This window comes from Lytechinus variegatus, chromosome 9 (genome assembly GCF_018143015.1).
Source record: "Lytechinus variegatus isolate NC3 chromosome 9, Lvar_3.0, whole genome shotgun sequence".
NCBI lineage: Eukaryota > Metazoa > Echinodermata > Echinoidea > Temnopleuroida > Toxopneustidae > Lytechinus > Lytechinus variegatus.
In genome coordinates, this window is record NC_054748.1 from 32,933,640 (window position 1) to 32,949,883 (window position 16,244).

General features: G+C 41.3%; 1 long non-coding RNA gene across 2 annotated transcripts; it reads left to right on the forward strand.

Annotated features, from left to right (window-relative positions):
- The first annotated feature begins 5,979 nt into the window (after window positions 1-5,979).
- Window positions 5,980-12,179, forward strand: LOC121421782. 2 transcript variants are annotated; one of them, XR_005971044.1, is made up of 4 exons: window positions 5,980-6,093; window positions 8,064-8,150; window positions 10,075-10,161; window positions 12,141-12,179. It is a non-coding gene; the product is annotated as an uncharacterized LOC121421782 (long non-coding RNA). The 2 variants fall into 2 exon arrangements; XR_005971043.1 differs by lacking the exon at window positions 5,980-6,093 and having other exon boundaries at window positions 8,059-8,150.
- Window positions 12,180-16,244: the final 4,065 nt, after the last annotated feature.

A 16,244-nucleotide genomic window follows, 5' to 3' on the forward strand; every position in this document is an offset into this window, starting at 1 on the left:
TCGTGAGACAGCTGGTTATTTCTTCTACTCAATCCATGTATATCATGTTGTTCGAGTGACTTTTGTGCCATTATTGCCTTGTCAAGAGATAACATTTCGGCCTTAGCTGCAATATTTTTGGTCTAACTTTCATCATCAAACGATTTATCTATATATCTATCTACCTATCTGTCTACTGCTCCTGCTAGTACTACCACTACAGTGTACCACTACTCCTCCTACAACTACATGTACTATTACCTCTACTACTACTACTACTGCTCCTTTTTTGAGGGAGGAATATGATGAATTTGAATTAAATCACTATTGCGCATGCGCCCTTCGTTCTGATCCAAACCCAGACATTGCAATGTTTCGCAGATTTCTTTTAAGTTAGATTAGCCTTCAATTCATTGACCACCGGGTTCTTTGTTGTTATTTAACCATAAGGTCATGTCAGGAGATTTGCAAAATATTTTGCTTTTGTGAATGTGGCTTTTTTTTTGTTCATGGAGTTGTGATTGTTTTAGCTAACTTAAGAACTGATCATTTGTTTAATATTCACATACTTTAAGCATTTTTAGAGAAACTGTCAACATTCAGCATTTGCACTCCAGATTTACATACCCTAGAATTCTCCTGGCCTAGACCCGGCCTCAACCACCCTTGACCCGAGGATTGTGTCCAAGGAGAGGCCGAGGACGATTTTACGGCCTCGAGACCCACGACACTGACCATTTCTAATATTAACAGTAATAATTGTACATTTCTATATGCTATGGGTTGCGTTGGTGATTATTTTAGGTGTGTTTGCTCTCTAAAAGAATATTAACTTCTTTCCTGATTATTATATTCAACTGGGCATTAGAATACATATCAAATGATAATAATAATAATGATGAAATGTATGACTTAATTATCATTAATATGTATATTTCACTGATTATCATTTTATACAACAACAGTAGAAACTACACCAACTGATCCAACGACTGAAGAAACCACATCACCTGACACAACAACAGAAGAAACTACACCAGTTACAACCACAGGTGAGTTAATGTTTCTCCTTTTCTCTTTCATCCCTTTATCTGTACATGTATATGTGGAAAAGGTTCATCGTGGTGAAGGATTGAGTAAAAGAAATAACCAGTTGTCTCATGATGTATCAAACGTAGTAGGAGAGCGAACTTTCGTGTGCAAGCTGCTAGACTTCGTCAGGCAATGAGCAAAGATGCTGCTGCTGCAACGAGCGCATTGCCTTTCTCAACACTATGGTGCACCATGACACCAGCGGCCGATTGTACACCACTGTATACAGGAAGCCCACGCACACCGATCAGTACATTGCTTATGGCATCCGAGTTATATTCAAGTCCGACCGACAGCATCTGTAGCCAGCTGGTCCGTCCGAAAGACCGCCCGATCCCCGACAGATGCGATGGGGTTGTTTATAAGACCCCATGCTCAACTTGCGACAAAGTCTACGTCGGTGAGACTGGTAGACCTTGGGGGGCGCATAAAGGAACATCGCCGGGATGTTTGGCTTAGGCGCACCGATAGCTCTGCTCTTGCAGAACATGCTTGGGCCTCCGATCATCCGCCTAACTGGGATGAGGTAAGCTGCATCGCTAATGATAAGCATTGGTATACGCGGCGGATTAAGGAAGCGATTCAGATCCGTTTGCACCTGAGCAATATCAAATGGGACAACGGTATCGAGATCCTTGATGAATGGTTACCTACCATCCGACGGCATACTGCATCCACCGTTCACAGCGCGCGGCTCCCGCACCGTCAGGTGCCTGACACCAGCGCGGACGCTGATTGGCCGGCTGCATCGACCAGTCACAGCGCGCTGTGCACCCTCCAGCAGGCACTAAGCACCAGCGCGGACCCTCTTTGGCCAGCATCTTCGGCCAATCACAGCGCAGCTCACACCCGAGCGGAGCCAGACAATAGCTCCGGACGCTGTATAACCCTAGCTGCGCAGCAGAGTCATTGCTCATTGCCTGACGAAGTCTAGCAGCTTGCAGACGAAACGTCGCTCTCCTAGTACGTTTGATACATCGTGAGACAGCTGGTTATTTCTTCTACTCAATCCATGTATATGTTGTTCGAGTGACTTTTGTGCCATTATTACCTTGTAAAGAGTTAGCAATTCCGCCTTAGCCGCAATAATGGTCTAACTTTCATCATCAAACGATTTATCTATATCTATATATCTATCTACCTATCTGTCTACTGCTACTGCTAGTATTACTACCACTACAGTGTACTCCTACATCTACATGTACTATTATCTCTACAACTACTACTACTGCTCCTTTTTGAGGGAATAATATGATGTATTTGAATTAAATCACTCTTGCGCTTGCGCTCTTCGCTCTGATCCAAACCCAGACATTGCAATATTTCGCAGGTTTCCTTTATTTAAGTTAGACTAGCCTTCAATTCATTGACTACCGGGTTCTTTGTCGTTATTTTACCATGAGGTCATGTCAGGAGATTTGCAAAATATTTTGCTTTTGTGAATGTGGCTTTTTTGTGTTTATGGGGTTGTGATTGTTTTAGCTAACTTAAGAACTGATCATTTCTTTATTCACATACTTTAAGCATTTTTAGAGAAGCTGTCAACATTCAGCATTTGCACTCCAGATTTACATATACCCTAGAATTCTCCTGGCCTAGACCCGGCCTCAACCACACTTGACCCGAGAATTGCATCCAAGACCCATGACACTGACCACTTCTAATATTAACAGTAATAATTGTACATTTCTATATGCTATGGGTTGGGTTGGTGGTTATTTTAGGGGTGTTTGCTCTCTAAAAGAATATTATTTTCTTTCCTGATTATTATATTCAACTGGGCATTAGATTACATATCAGATAATAATAATAATGATGAAAATTTATGACTTAATTGTCATTAATATGTATATTTCACTGATTACCATTTTATACAACAACAGTAGAAACTACACCAACTGATCCAACGACTGAAGAAACCACATCACCTGACACAACAACAGAAAAAACTACACCAGTTACAACCACAGGTGAGTTAATGTTTCTCCTTTTCTCCTTCATCCCTTTATCTGTACATATATATGTTGATGTGGAAGAGGTTCATCATGGTGAAGGATTGAGTAAAAGAAATAACCAGTTGTCTCATGATGTATCAAACGTAGTAGGAAAGCGAAGTTTCGTCTGCATGCTGCTAGACTTTATCAGGCAATGAGCAAAGATGCTGCTGCTGCAACGAGCGCATTGCCTTTCTCGACACTATGGTGCACCGTGACACCAGCGGCCGATTGTACACCACTGTATACAGGAAGCCCAAGCACACCGATCAGTACATTGCTTATGGCATCCGAGTTATATTCAAGTCCGACCGACAGCATCTGTAGCCAGCTGGTCCGTCCGAAAGACCGCCCGATCCCCGACAGATGCGATGGGGTTGTTTATAAGACCCCATGCTCAACTTGCGACAAAGTCTACGTCGGTGAGACTGGTAGACCTTGGGGGGCGCATAAAGGAACATCACCGGGATGTTTGGCTTAGGCGCACCGATAGCTCTGCTCTTGCAGAACATGCTTGGGCCTCCGATCATCCGCCTAACTGGGATGAGGTAAGCTGCATCGCTAATGATAAGCATTGGTATACGCGGCGGATTAAGGAAGCGATTCAGATCCGTTTGCACCTGAGCAATATCAAATGGGACAACGGTATCGAGATCCTTGATGAATGGTTACCTACCATCCGACGGCATACTGCATCCACCGTTCACAGCGCGCGGCTCCCGCACCGTCAGGTGCCTGACACCAGCGCGGACGCTGATTGGCCGGCTGCATCGACCAGTCACAGCGCGCTGTGCACCCTAACCGCGACGCCAGCAGGCACTAAGCACCAGCGCGGACCCTCTTTGGCCAGCATCTTCGGCCAATCACAGCGCAGCTCACACCCGAGCGGAGCCAGACAATAGCTCCGGACGCTGTATAACCCCTGCGCAGCAGCGTCTTTGCTCATTGCCTGACGAAGTCTAGCAGCTTGCAGACGAAACATCGCTCTCCTACTACGTTTGATACATCGTGAGACAGCTGGTTATTTCTTCTACTCAATCCATGTATATGTTGTTCGAGTGACTTTTGTGCAATTATTACCTTGTAAAGAGATAGAAATTCGGCCTTAGCCGCAATAATGGTTTAACTTTCATCATCAAACGATTTATCTATATCTATATATCTATCTACCTATCTGTCTACTGCTCCTGCTAGTATTACTACCACTACAGTGTACCACTACTCCTACAACTCTACTACTACTACTACTGCTCCTTTTTTGAGGGAGGAATATGATGTATTTGAATTAAATCACTATTGCGCATTAATATGCGCTCTTCGTTCTGATCCAAACCCAGACATTGCAATGTTTCGCAGATTTCTTTTAAGTTAGATTAGCCTTCAATTCATTGATTGACCACCGGGTTCTTTGTTGTTATTTAACCATAAGGTCATGTCAGGAGATTTGCAAAATATTTTGCTTTTGTGAATGTGGCTTTTTTTTGTTCATGGGGTTGTGATTGTTTTAGCTAACTTAAGAACTGATCATCGTTAATTCACATACTTTAAGCATTTTTAGAGAAGCTGTCAACATTCAGCATTTGCACTCCAGATTTACATACCCTAGAATTCTCCTGGCCTAGACCCAGCCTCAACCACCCTTTACCCGAGGATTGTGTCCAAGGAGAGGCCGAGGACGATTTTACGGCCTCGAGACCCACGACTCTGACCACTTCTAATATTAACAGTAATAATTGTGTTAGCGTATAAGGAGCACAATAAGCTAAAGAAGTCACACGGAGACGTGATCGTACAATAACACCTCAGTTGTATATTCTCATGATTCCGCGCTGCTTACAGGCATGCTATGATTTGCATATACTTTGAACGCACATGGTGCTAGTCTGGGTATTCAGCCTCAATAACCCATAACATCTCCCTTTCTTTCTTTAATTTTTTTTTTTTTTTTTTTTTTTTCGTTTTACCACAATATCACATGTTCCATAATACCCCTCTGTTAACACAAAAAATGTAAAAACCAAAATTATCAGTGACTTTGAACCAAAACTAGCGCCATGGATTTTCCAATTTTGTTTTTGTTTGACAATAATCAGTAGTGGGAATGAAACATAATAAAAAAAGTTTATCGAAATATTGTCCAGTGTTTTTATGAGTCATTGTTTTCCACGTGTTTCTCCTGACTATTGACTATAATTGTGTCTATATGTTCAAGGTGGTCCAAATCCTGGTGTAGCTTCCTTTCTTCCGTTGTCTTAAATCTTGCCGGCAGCATAAGTTAACTTGCATTTTTAATTATCACTTGTCATTGGTATAATCCAAACTCAGACAGTTGAATACACAAATTGTTTGTTTTTTTTGTTTTTTTTTTTTTTTTTTTGCTAAACTACCGAACACTATAAACAATATAAAATTACATAAACAAGATGGGATGATAGAGCGAAGGTATCAATCCCCAACCATGAGCCTTGGGATTATTCTGCCCACCGTCGTGGCTCAGGTTGCATTGCCTAACTAGCCGTGACGCTTATTCCGAGACGATTCAAGTGATTATCCCTGCGTTCAAAGACACAATTTGATCCAAGTGATTGTTTTCGCGTCGCGACAAAAGGATTGTTTCATCGGACGATCCTCACATGAACCAATATGTGTTTCTGAATCCTAAGTAAGAACAAAATCATCGTACTTCGCTGGGATTTTCTTCTGCCGCTGTGGTCTACCTCCACGGGATGTACAAATTGTACATTTCTCTATGCTATGGGTTGCGTTGTTGGTTATATTTTAGGTGTGTTTGCTCTCTAAAAGAATATGAACTTCTTTCCTGATTATTATATTCAACTGGGCATTAGAATACATTTCAGATGATAATAATAATGATGAAAATGTATGACTTAATTATCATTAATATGTATATTTCACTGATTACCATTTTATACAACAACAGTAGAAACTACACCAACTGATCCAACGACTGAAGAAACCACATCACCTGACACAACAACAGTAGAAACTACACCAGTTACAACCACAGGTGAGTTAATGTTTCTCCTTTTCTCTTTCATCCCTTTATCTGTACATGTATATGTTGATGTGGAAGAGGTTCATCGTGGTGAAGGATTGAGTAAAAGAAATAACCAGTTGTCTCATGATGTATCAAACGTAGTAGGAGAGCGAACTTTCGTCTGCAAGCTGCTAGACTTCGTCAGGCAATGAGCAAAGATGCTGCTGCTGCAACGAGCGCATTGCCTTTCTCGACACTATGGTGCACCGTGACACCAGCAACCGATTGTACACCACTGTATACAGGAAGCCTACGCACACCGATCAGTACATTGCTTATGGCATCCGAGTTATATTCAAGTCCGACAGCATCTGTCGCCAGCTGGTCCGTCCGAAAGACCGCCCGATCCCCGACAGATGCGATGGGGTTGTTTATAAGACCCAATGCTCAACTTGCGACAAAGTCTACATCGGTGAGACTGGAAGACCTTTGGGGGGACGCATAAAGGAAGATCGCCGGGATGTTTGGCTTAGGCGCACTGATTGCTCTCCTGTTGCAGAACATGCTTGGGCCTCAGTCTGTTCATCCGCCTAACTGGGATGAGGTAAGCTGCATCGCTAATGATAAGCATTGGTAAACGCGGCAGATTAAGGAAGCGATTCAGATCAGTTTGCACCTGAGCAATATCAACAGGGACAGCGGTATTGAGATCCTTGATGAATGGTTACCTACCATCCGACGGCATACTGCATCCACCGTTCACAGCGCGCGGCTCCCGCACCGTCTGGTGCCTGACACCAGCGCGGACACTGATTGGCCGGCTGCATCGGCCAGTCACAGCACGCGGCCGTGCACCCTCCAGCAGGCACTAAGCACCAGCGCGGACCCTCTTTGGCCAGCATCTTCGGCCAATCACAGCGCAGCTCACACCCAAGCGGAGCCAGACAATAGCTCCTGATGCTGTATAACCCTAGCTGCGCAGCAGAGTCAATGCTCATTCCCTGACGAAGTCTAGCAGCTTGCAGATGAAACGTCGCTCTCCTACTACGTTTGATACATCGTGAGACAGCTGGTTATTTCTCCTACTCAATCTATGTGTATGTTGTTCGAGTGACTTTTGTACCATTATTACCTTGTAAAGAGATAGCAATTCGGCCTTAGCCGCAATAATGGTCTAACTTTCATCATCAAACGATTTATCTATATCTATATATCTATCTACCTATCTGTCTACTGCTCCTGCTAGTACTACCACTACAGTGTACCACTACTCCTACAACTACATGTACTATTACCTCTACTACTACTACTACTGCTCCTTTTTTGAGGGAGGAATATGATGAATTTGAATTAAATCACTATTGCGCATGCGCCCTTCGTTCTGATCCAAACCCAGACATTGCAATGTTTCGCAGATTTCTTTTAAGTTAGATTAGCCTTCAATTCATTGACCACCGGGTTCTTTGTTGTTATTTAACCATAAGGTCATGTCAGGAGATTTGCAAAATATTTTGCTTTTGTGAATGTGGCTTTTTTTTTGTTCATGGAGTTGTGATTGTTTTAGCTAACTTAAGAACTGATCATTTGTTTAATATTCACATACTTTAAGCATTTTTAGAGAAACTGTCAACATTCAGCATTTGCACTCCAGATTTACATACCCTAGAATTCTCCTGGCCTAGACCCGGCCTCAACCACCCTTGACCCGAGGATTGTGTCCAAGGAGAGGCCGAGGACGATTTTACGGCCTCGAGACCCACGACACTGACCATTTCTAATATTAACAGTAATAATTGTACATTTCTATATGCTATGGGTTGCGTTGGTGATTATTTTAGGTGTGTTTGCTCTCTAAAAGAATATTAACTTCTTTCCTGATTATTATATTCAACTGGGCATTAGAATACATATCAAATGATAATAATAATAATGATGAAAATGTATGACTTAATTATCATTAATATGTATATTTCACTGATTATCATTTTATACAACAACAGTAGAAACTACACCAACTGATCCAACGACTGAAGAAACCACATCACCTGACACAACAACAGAAGAAACTACACCAGTTACAACCACAGGTGAGTTAATGTTTCTCCTTTTCTCTTTCATCCCTTTATCTGTACATGTATATGTGGAAAAGGTTCATCGTGGTGAAGGATTGAGTAAAAGAAATAACCAGTTGTCTCATGATGTATCAAACGTATTAGGTGAGCGAACTTTCGTCTGCAAGCTGCTAGACTTCGTCAGGCAATGAGCAAAGATGCTGCTGCTGCAACGAGCGCATTGCCTTTCTCAATACTATGGTGCACCATGACACCAGCGGCCGATTGTACACCACTGTATACAGGAAGCCCACGCACACCGATCAGTACATTGCTTATGGCATCCGAGTTATATTCAAGTCCGACCGACAGCATCTGTAGCCAGCTGGTCCGTCCGAAAGACCGCCCGATCCCCGACAGATGCGATGGGGTTGTTTATAAGACCCCATGCTCAACTTGCGACAAAGTCTACGTCGGTGAGACTGGTAGACCTTGGGGGGCGCATAAAGGAACATCGCCGGGATGTTTGGCTTAGGCGCACCGATAGCTCTGCTCTTGCAGAACATGCTTGGGCCTCCGATCATCCGCCTAACTGGGATGAGGTAAGCTGCATCGCTAATGATAAGCATTGGTATACGCGGCGGATTAAGGAAGCGATTCAGATCCGTTTGCACCTGAGCAATATCAAATGGGACAACGGTATCGAGATCCTTGATGAATGGTTACCTACCATCCGACGGCATACTGCATCCACCGTTCACAGCGCGCGGCTCCCGCACCGTCAGGTGCCTGACACCAGCGCGGACGCTGATTGGCCGGCTGCATCGACCAGTCACAGCGCGCTGTGCACCCTCCAGCAGGCACTAAGCACCAGCGCGGACCCTCTTTGGCCAGCATCTTCGGCCAATCACAGCGCAGCTCACACCCGAGCGGAGCCAGACAATAGCTCCGGACGCTGTATAACCCTAGCTGCGCAGCAGAGTCATTGCTCATTGCCTGACGAAGTCTAGCAGCTTGCAGACGAAACGTCGCTCTCCTAGTACGTTTGATACATCGTGAGACAGCTGGTTATTTCTTCTACTCAATCCATGTATATGTTGTTCGAGTGACTTTTGTGCCATTATTACCTTGTAAAGAGTTAGCAATTCCGCCTTAGCCGCAATAATGGTCTAACTTTCATCATCAAACGATTTATCTATATCTATATATCTATCTACCTATCTGTCTACTGCTACTGCTAGTATTACTACCACTACAGTGTACTCCTACATCTACATGTACTATTACCTCTACAACTACTACTACTGCTCCTTTTTTGAGGGAGGAATATGATGTATTTGAATTAAATCACTCTTGCGCTTGCGCTCTTCGCTCTGATCCAAACCCAGACATTGCAATATTTCGCAGGTTTCCTTTATTTAAGTTAGACTAGCCTTCAATTCATTGACTACCGGGTTCTTTGTCGTTATTTTACCATGAGGTCATGTCAGGAGATTTGCAAAATATTTTGCTTTTGTGAATGTGGCTTTTTTGTGTTTATGGGGTTGTGATTGTTTTAGCTAACTTAAGAACTGATCATTTCTTTATTCACATACTTTAAGCATTTTTAGAGAAGCTGTCAACATTCAGCATTTGCACTCCAGATTTACATATACCCTAGAATTCTCCTGGCCTAGACCCGGCCTCAACCACACTTGACCCGAGAATTGCATCCAAGACCCATGACACTGACCACTTCTAATATTAACAGTAATAATTGTACATTTCTATATGCTATGGGTTGGGTTGGTGGTTATTTTAGGGGTGTTTGCTCTCTAAAAGAATATTATTTTCTTTCCTGATTATTATATTCAACTGGGCATTAGATTACATATCAGATAATAATAATAATGATGAAAATTTATGACTTAATTGTCATTAATATGTATATTTCACTGATTACCATTTTATACAACAACAGTAGAAACTACACCAACTGATCCAACGACTGAAGAAACCACATCACCTGACACAACAACAGAAAAAACTACACCAGTTACAACCACAGGTGAGTTAATGTTTCTCCTTTTCTCCTTCATCCCTTTATCTGTACATATATATGTTGATGTGGAAGAGGTTCATCATGGTGAAGGATTGAGTAAAAGAAATAACCAGTTGTCTCATGATGTATCAAACGTAGTAGGAAAGCGAAGTTTCGTCTGCATGCTGCTAGACTTTATCAGGCAATGAGCAAAGATGCTGCTGCTGCAACGAGCGCATTGCCTTTCTCGACACTATGGTGCACCGTGACACCAGCGGCCGATTGTACACCACTGTATACAGGAAGCCCACGCACACCGATCAGTACATTGCTTATGGCATCCGAGTTATATTCAAGTCCGACAGCATCCTCAGACAGCTGGTCCGTCCGAAAGACCGCCCGATCCCCGACTGATGCAATGGCGTTGTTTATAAGACCCCCATGCTCAACTTGCGACAAAGTCAACATCGGTGAGACTGGTAGACCTTGGGGGGGACGCATAAAGGAACATCGCCGGGATGTTCGGCTTAGGCGCACCAACAGAGAGATTTCGATTGTCTGCGACTGCAACGTATTCCTAGTTCACCGGAAGTGGTGACACCGCTCGTTCAGTATCACGTTCGTACATTGATGAAAACAGTTTCGATTTAAGTCGACGTACCCGTACCACGCCACAGCATATACCAGCGTGATAGCGAGCAGGCCGTGGGCTGATGCTTGGCCGGAGAATCAGGCGTAGCATCACGCTACGAACCAGTGGGGCGACTGTGGGTGCAACATTTGCACTCTTGCGCAAAAAGCCGAAAAACACGGTTGTTTGGAAATAAAACATCAATTACCTATCGGATATATGTAGTGTCTGAAAACAGGACACGCTAAATGTAATGGAAAAGCTGGTAACAAGCAGTAATTTGCAGTTTACCAGCCCTGCTGAATCAACGAAACTCGAGTGTTGATGCGGCTTCATTCATTTTTGCCAAGGTGGGATGACGTCATCATGTACGAACTAGCGCTCGTTCGAGCACTATGACACCGAACGTCAAAACCCTCAAATACGAGTCACAGATTTGGTCAGTGGACGAGAAGGCTCGTCACAGATTACTTCGCACATGCGCAGTGCTCCTAAAATTCCTTAATCTCGTACGTCCACATGGCACGTCACAGAAAACGAAAGGTCTCACAGCTCACAGAGCCAGGCAATAGCTCCGGACGCTGTATAACCCCTGCGCAGCAGCGTCTTTGCTCAATTCCTGACCAAGTCTAGCAGCTTGCAGACAAAACGTCGCTCTCCTACTACGTTTGATACATCGTGAGACAACTGGTTATTTCTTCTACTCAATCCATGTATATATTGTTCGAGCGACTTTCGTACCATTATTACCTTGTAAAGAGATAGGAATTCGGCCTTAGCCGCAATAATGGTCTAACTTTCATCATCAAACGATTTATCTATATCTATCTACCTGTCTGTCTACTGCTCCTGCTAGTATTACTACCACTACAGTTTACCACTACTCCTACAACTACATATACTGTTACCTCTACAACTACTACTACTGCTCCTTTTTGAGGGAGGAATATGATGAATTTGAATTAAGTCACTCTTGCACATGTGCTCTTCGTTCTGATCCAAACCTAGACATTGCAATGTTTCGCAGATTTCTTTTTAATTAAGTGAGACTAGCCTTCAATTCATTGACTACTGGGTTCTTTGTTGTTATTTCACCATAAGGTCATGTCAGGAGATTTGCCAAATATTTTGCTAATGTGAATGTGTTTTTTTTTGTGTGTTAATGGGGTTATGATTGTTTTAGCTAACTTAAGAACTGATTTTTTCACATACTTTAAGCATTTGGCTTTAGGCATTCTATTCTCATGAATATTTCTTGTATGTTTTTTTTAAATATGTGAAAAGCAAGTTTTTTTGGCCCTTATTGAAATAAGAATTAAGTTTCTTATCATTGTTGATATTCTTACTGAGGTATCCCTTTTTTCCCCTCTTACAGAAAACTGTGAAATAGATGCAATTCCTTTCTCAAATCAAACAATTGCTGATTCTTTGGACCATGATGCAAGTATCGTTATAGCCTGTAACATTGGCTACTCTACCGGTATGGGTATTGTAACAGAGCTCATTTGTAATAACGGGACCCTTTCTGCACCTCCTCCTGTCTGTTATGGTAAGATCCTTTTAATGATGAATAAAGCTGCCATATTAAGAGTATTGGTTTTTCGGAGAATGTACATGTAGATTTGCAAACCTTCTTTTTATAATGTGCCATTTTGTCTTTATGGGGATGTGATCGTATTATGTGCCTAAGAGCTGACCATTTGTATATTCATATACTTCAATGATTGAATCCTAGAAGAAACCTGCCCTCTTTTTGGGTCATTTCATCCTGATATATACCTATCTTGTATTTTTGACAAATATTTCTTTGAACAAAATTCAATTGCAAAACATTTTGGGGGCCTAATTGTTCCTTCTCTTTTTTGTTTCCTGTATATATACACATAAATGTAATATATGAAGTCGATTATATTTTCTTCATTTCCAAGGGGGATCCACACTTTACAAGCTTTGCTTTTTAGTGGACCCTCCTCATTTCAATTTATGCTCAATATTATACTGCTTTTGTTTTACGAAGTAATGCTCGTATGTAAAATTGTACTTGATTTGTATTACTTTATATTATGTTTTTTAACCCTAAATCTCCCGGGGTATTTTGATTCTTGTCATTCCCGGGGGGGCATTATGAAAAATACGAGACATTTGGCTTCCTCCTGCTCGTACGCACGGACGTCCGTCGATATAACACATTATATTTTTATGAAAATATGCACCTTTTTCTTAAACGTTGATGGAGAGGGGGAAAAATTAATCGTATCAAGTCGGGGTATTCATTAATGAGTACAGGAGAAACTATATTTCACTGATTTTCATGATTCATTCCATTTGATTAACTCATCCATTCGTGTTTTGGGGCTAATCTTTCCCTTACGCATTGCTTTTTGGCAGAAGTTCTATGGAAAATGCACCTTTTTTCACACAAACTTTGAGACACTCTGTATTCATTCCCCCATTGCTCGAGAATGAATGGGCAGTTAACGACGGGGTTAAGGATTTATTGAGGAACGGAATGTATATTTCATGAAAATGAAAGCCATTTTCCCATTGGATATCTTCAATACGTGTTTTTACTAGATGAAGTTAGTTGTCGAATAGGCTGTCCTGGCATTTGAGGTCTCAATCGGTGACGTCACTCAGGATCGTCATGCCTGAACCATCGGCCGGGCAGGGGTCGCAATGGTAGTATGATTTATGGATAATGCACTCGATATATACAATAATCTTGTCCACCCGTTCAAATGAATGTGAAACTCATATAATTTTCATCAGAGCATTCAACAGGAGTACTGTAGTACACATTTCTTTGTTATAAGTGAATTAAAGTCCCTCCAGTGAGTTTGATCACACCTATTGCGAAAATGTATCACCCCTACGTTGTAACACAGTCAGCTGTTTGCACTCAGGTCATTCCGTGACCTGTGTGTGCGTTCAAGAGTTGTACACGATTTTCTGTCTCATTTAGGCAGAAATCTTTCATAATGGGGGGCATAATGGCCCCCCCCCTTAAGATCTCGGCCGCCGATCGCGCGAGCGACGCAAAAATTTGCACGCTGGTAGTGTGCGATGTAATCTACAAGGTTGTATGGTAAAATTTTCCAAAATAATGAGATTTTATTTTATATGAATTAATTATGCTAATTTATGCATAAATCATACTTTTTGCTCTAATTCACTAAATAAAGCTCCTAGAATGCTAATTTTTGGTAAAAATTTTCTTTGTAGCATTCTTAACAATCGTAATTCAAAAAAAAATTGGTTTGGAAATAAATTTCTGATGTATTTTATTGTTTTATGAATTTCTTATGTATTTCTTTGTTTTTTATTGTTTTTTCAATGGAAATTGTTCCAGACATAATTCTGATCATAAACAAGGCAAAATTAATTAAGTTTAATCAGTAACAGTAGAAATAATGATACATTTATGAATTTTGGCTAAATATGCAATTTGCATTGAATTTGTACATGAAATCACGTTTATGAGTAATTTTGGGTCTGACAAGCACTTGCATAATGTTGCGTAATGTCGTAACCGCGTACCCGGGCGTCACAACTTTGGTCTCAAAATTTGCGCCAGACTTGAATGTAAAAAGTCAGTGAGCTGCGAGGTGAAAAAATTCGCGCAGCAGATATATCGCGAAAATTGTTGAGGAGGGGGCCATTATGCCCCCCCCCCCCCGGGAGAATTAGGGTTAATGGAAATGGAATAAAGAATTGAATTGAATTGAATTAGATAAGATTTAAGTTTGTTCTCATTGTTTTTAATATGTTACTCAGGTATCCCCTTTTTCCCTCTTACAGAAAACTGTGAAATAGATGCAATTCCTTTCTCAAATCAAACAGTGACTGATTTGTTGGACCATGATGCGAGTATCTTTATAGCCTGTAACATTGGCTACTCTACCGGTATGGGTATTGTAACAGAGCTCATGTGTGATAACGGGACCCTTTCTGCACCTGTTCCAATCTGTTATGGTAAGATGCTATCAATCTTGGATAAATCTGCCAATTTAAAAGAATTGATTTATTCAGACAATCTAGATTTTCAAACTGGCTTTTTTAATGTGCCATTTTGACTTACTTGGGTCACATTACGTCAAACCCCCCTTTGGAGAAAGACCGCAGTTCAGATTGCAAACTGCGGTGTTATACCCTATTTCCCATTTCCAAGCCCTTATCAACCGCGCTTGGCCAAGTAATCCAGGGGTAATCCCTGCTGTCTCAATTTCACCCCCACAGGCCAGTATATGGGCGTTGAGCGAAGGACAAAAAGATAAACAACAGCTCTGCTATTACGTAAGACTTTTATGCCTGTAGTAGGACCTTCGGAATGAATTTTTTGTATTCCATATTCAATCACGTTTTCAAAGGCATATTGTATTCAGTAATCCAATGTTAGTCCATTTTCAATTTCGAACGAAGAAAATTGACCTCAAAATAAGGAAAGTAAGCAAATAAAAATGACGGCATGCTTACAGGGACCGCACTCAGCACTGCGCATGCATCCCATCGTGTGTGACCTCCTGCTGTGACTGTATATGCCGGGCTGTTGTGTTATCTTCGGACCAACTTCAAGAAACAGGTGTTTTGATACTTAAATTGCTTGCTTGAGGCAGTTACGGTTTGTTGTACTTGGAGAAGAGAATTGATGAGAAGGGGAACTGGGGTATAGTGTTCTCAAATGGAAGTTTTTCGTCATGTTTTGAAATTAAGAACTGAGTATTATTTTACTTTACTCATTTTAACAATTAGTTTGTAAAAGATGCTTGCTATTTTTTGGCATTCTACTGTCATAAATATTTCTAGTATGTTACAATTTTTTTCTTTACAAATATTACAAAGGCAAGTTTTTTGGGAGGCTCTAATTGGTGAAATAATGAGTATGTTATTTTTGTTGGTAATATTCTTACCGAGGTATCATTTTTTCCCCTCTTATAGAAAACTGTGACATAGATGCAATTCCTTTCTCAAATCAAACAACATCTGATTCTTTGGACCATGATGCAAGTATCGTTATAGCCTGTACAATTGGCTACTCTACCGGTATGGGTATTGTAACAGAGCTCATGTGTGATAACGGGACCCTTTCTGCACCTGTTCCAATCTGTTATGGTAAGATCCTATCAATCTAGGATAAATCTGCCAATTCAAAAGAATTGATTTATTCTGTTACGATACTGCAACAAATAACAAAGAAGATTTGAAATTTAATTTCCCTGTATTTTATTACAGGAAATTGATCATGTACTTAAAATAAAACAAAATAATCTTACATCAATCTCTTGAAGTGTCTGATGTACAATCCAGGGTTATATTTCACAGTTATGATAGTCCAATATATATTCCAGGTAGGCTGGGAGGATTCCTTATTAATGATGGCGATGATGAAACTGATGTTGAAGTTCGATGAATAATAAGAGTCACTGTGATGAGTTGAAGTGTCCGTGAAGACGATGTTGATGATGATTAACAGTTAATTTCA